The sequence below is a fragment of the Camponotus floridanus genome, unplaced genomic scaffold (assembly GCF_003227725.1).
Source record: "Camponotus floridanus strain SB8 unplaced genomic scaffold, Cflo_v7.5 scaffold2, whole genome shotgun sequence".
Lineage (NCBI taxonomy): Eukaryota > Metazoa > Arthropoda > Insecta > Hymenoptera > Formicidae > Camponotus > Camponotus floridanus.
Genome location: NW_020229325.1, coordinates 1,357 through 5,990, shown reverse-complemented (window position 1 = coordinate 5,990; position 4,634 = coordinate 1,357). Strand labels below are relative to the sequence as shown.

At 25.9% G+C, this 4,634-nt stretch overlaps 1 pseudogene; it reads left to right on the top strand.

The window, feature by feature from the left end:
* Positions 1–2,638: 2,638 nt before the first annotated feature.
* On the top strand, positions 2,639–3,897 carry LOC112637757 (annotated as a pseudogene).
* Positions 3,898–4,634: the final 737 nt, after the last annotated feature.

Genomic DNA, 4,634 nt, shown 5'->3' with positions numbered 1-4,634 from the left:
ATGATACAATAATCGTTTAATTAATAATTAATTTAAGAACATACGACGTATTTCGCACTACGATCTTTATTGCTCGAGTGTCGCTTTATGAATGATACGAAGGCCATACGTTGTACGACTAGCGCGCTTGTTTACGTCAAGATCGAATGCCGTGTTACTGTTCGTTCGTCATATCGAAATATATTGTATTATATTTTATATTACAATATAAGGTAATATAAATATGTTAACGTACGTAGGATATTTCGATGACAAACAGATAATAATATCAATCTTGGCGTAAACAATACGTATTTTTATTATATTATATTATATTATATGATATTATATTATATTTTACATATTTTAATACAGCAAATAATTTTTCGATATTGATCGCGATCGCGTCTAGAAAAGAATTTAACGGAGCGTCTTATACTACTACTTTACTCTTTGAGTGCCATCGCGCGAATGATAATAGAACCGAACAAATTAATCCAAAAGACCGTGTTATTATTATTTTTGTACCGAAATATTTTTCAAGACTATGGCATATAAACATATAAGAATATACGACATATTTCGCACTACGATCTTTACTGCTTGAGTGTCGCTTTGTGAATGATACTAAGACCGTATGACTAGTGCGCTATTGTTTACGTCAAGATCGAACGCCGTGTTATTGTTCGTTCGTCATATCGAAATATATTATATTATATTATATTTTATATTATAATATAATATAATAAATACAGCAAATAATTTTTCGATATTGATCGCGATCGCGTCTAGAAAAGGATTTAACGGAGCGTCTTGTATACCACTACTTTACTCTTTGAGTGTCGACGCGCGAATAATAATAGAACCGAAAAAGTTAGTCCGAAAGACCGTGTTATTATTATTTTTTTATCGAAACATTTTTCAAGACTGTAGCATATAAACATTAGCGCGCTATTACGGCACCAAGGTCGGTTATTGTTTGTTCGTCATCGAAATATTTTACGTATTTTAATATATACATATATGTATATATGGAATATATTTAAGTATATAACAGTATTTTAGATTACATAGATTTTTTAATTATAGGATTATTTATTAAAAGATTGATATAAGGAGTCTTTCATTATGTTTAGATTCATGATTCAATTATTTTATTGTGCGTTCTCACAATTCAAAATATTTCAATGATTGAAAAATAAAGCATCGCAGATATATTGTATTTGACTCTAAATATCTATAAATACTAAAGAAATAATTTCTGCTCGTAAAAATCGATTTCATATCGAAATAATAATTTATTATTTTAGATTTCTGTTACTATAATTCTTAGTTGATTAAATGAATAAATTACGATTAAATGCGATAGAGAATTTTTGTCGCGATTTGTATATAGATATTAATTATGTGTTATTTATAAAAATTAATTAATCATATAGTTATAATAAATAATTTTCGGCGTTGATTGCGATCGCATCTAGAAAAGAAATTTAACGGCGTATCATTATATTACTCATTAAAAAATATTAGACAATAACATATAAAATTATATAAATATGAATAAATATGAAATTATATAAATCGTTTCATAATCGGCATGCAGATATTACAAATGCTATCTGCATCTGATTTATATAATATTTCATATGTCATTGTCTAATATTTTCGAATGTGTAATAATATTAATGTCACGTTGAAGGTAGATTAAAAGATATGGTAATCCGAAACGTTCGTATTTATTGTATGTATTGTGACGAGTAATTTGAAATATACTAATAATTTGAAATATAATAATAATTAAAAGAGAAAAGATTTTTCTTGTGCTCCAGTTATCGCGCTTTTTATTGGCTCTTAGTTATCAATTGTTTAGTTAATTTTTAATTATTATTATTTGAGCCAATTTTTATTTTAATTTTAATACTTATATTATTTAATATTTAAAAATAATATTTAAAAATAAATTAGAATATTTTTTGTGTTATAATTTATTTTCAATGATGAACCGTTGTGATAAAGATCACGTAAAAATGGCGGTGACGATGGTGATGATGGATGATTGTGATGGATGATGATGTGTGATTAATATATTTTATCAAGGAATATATTAATAATTAATTATATTATTAATACAGGGAGAAAAAGACCACCCAAAACTTTAGATTTGTATTAAAAATTTAGCGTTTTGCATTATCGATACTTGTGTTACTGATAGAAAAATCCAAAATAATGTTACCTACTGAAAACATTTAAAATTTAGCTTCGTAGTTCATGTCCACGTTTTTATTTCAGAGGGCGTATTGCCTTTAGGAATTACCCAAGTGATCTATGATGTTTCTTATTCTTTTTTCTGATTGAAATTAATTGGGCAAATATTTTTTTTAATTAAACGGTAGTATATATTAAATTACATATAATAATGCCGATGGTGGTGATAGATAATGAGTGATTAATATATAATATAATATAATATCGGGTAATATATTTTAATAATTATACTTCTCTTGATAGATAGATAGATAGATAGATAGATAGATAGATAGATAGATAGATAAATAGATAGAGAGAGAGAGAGATCACAAAACTTATTTATATTACAAATTTATTTAATATATACAAATGTTTTGCGTTACTTATGTTATCGACATTTCGTGTACGAGGCATGGAATATACTCCGAAATTATGTTACCCATTGAAAACATTCGTAGATTTGACTACGTAGTTCATGTTTATATTTTTTTGTTTATAGGATGCATTGCTTTCAGAGATCGCTTAAAAGCAGACTATGACAAAACAGAGTGAAAACTATGAACAATTTTGTTGTTTGTTTTATAGATTTTAAAAATGGCTTGTCGTATGCTACATATTTGTAGAGTTGTAAATAATTTGATAAAAATGTTCAATCTGTAAACAATGGTAACGCAAATGAAATATATCATTGTCTCTAAATCATTATATGTAATTAACATATAATATGTATTTAAAATTAATTTATCAATTTAATTCTAATAAAATTATGAAATTTTTTTCAGGTATATATTATTGTTTAATATTGTTTAATTTATTGCTTGTCAGTCATTCACATTTATTAAAAATAGTCACTTTATTAAATAATGTGAGAAACTCTATGTTCTTTGCGAATAGTAAGTAGAACTTTTATGGATATAGCATTTTGATAATAGTTTATATTTACAGTAGAAAATAGTTTGTATTTCACTGTGCTTTTGTTCTATAGGACCTGAAGATGAATTATGAAAGGGTGTGAAGTATCAGTAATGCAGGAAGACGTAGAGGTAGAGCAAGAAGAGTAGTGAAAAGAGAGACCTAAATAAGGAGCAAATTATTGGCATGGGAAAAATTCCAATACAATTTCCTGGTCTGAACACTTCTGTGTTTAGAGGAAAAGAATTAATTCAACAGCTGAAACTGCTTGTAAATCTTGAAAGAAAGCAAAAACTTATGGAATTACCACAAAGTCAGACCAGGCCAATGCAAATAAAATTATCGCCATTGGAATGTGGTTGGAGGAGTGTTACAATGGATGACAGAAGCATTGAATCAGATCTTATTGGAAAAGGTTAATATTTATGCTATTATTGGATTATAATGGTTAAATTACACACATACAAAAATCATGTGATACGATGTCTATTTTCAATTTTTTTTTTTCTTGATGTTTCAGTTCTAAATATTAAAATCTTATATAATTAATATCTTTGTTTTCTGCAGATACATTTGAAAGTTTTGAAATCTGGATTTTGGAAAACAAAATGATAACTTGTATGACCAGTAATTTAGCACATAAGACTAGAATCAATTCATTTATAGTAACTGGGAATGGAAATGGATTGGCTGGATTTACGTTATCAAAAGCCAAAGCATCCCTAAAGACGATTAAAATAGGGCTGATCAAAGATTAATGTATATTCCTACATATAAGGAACACACTGGTAAGAAAATACTTGTCACTACTATATAATATAAAATTTATTTCTTCTCTTTTAATATCACTTTGTATTTTTCAGTGTTACATGATTCTTTACACAGTTTGAGAATATAAAAATATTTGTAAAGAAAATTCATGAAGATAATGGCTTTTTTCATCATGCGATAAAAGCATGTTGCGAGATAATTGGCATAAAGGATATGTATTACCAAAGTACAAGGAGGAATGTAAAAGCATTCTTTATTGGTTTATTGCAATAAGTGTGAATATAAAGTATTTAAAGGCATATTATACTTTTTATTTAATTTATATTAGAAAGAAACATTTTTTTATTTATAAATATATATATTATATATATTATAATATATATATATGTTAGACATAAAGCTAAAAAAAACGTGGATTGTGTCGATTAATTTAATTAATTGTTTTATTTAATTATCAATTTATATATGTATATTTATTAACAATGATTTTTTTGTTTACTTAAACTTTATAAGGTTGTACATAAGAAACAATCTTTTTTATTTAGTATTTCAAGCATATTTCATAGAACTTTAATTTAATTATATTATTAAAAATATTGAACAAAATAAAGAATTAAAGCTGGCTTTCTCTGTAGTCTCATGGCAGATTATATCAGTAATCATACTTTAATTATTGCAATATATTGAAACAAATCATCTCAAAATAATGGAAATATTTGCAGAAA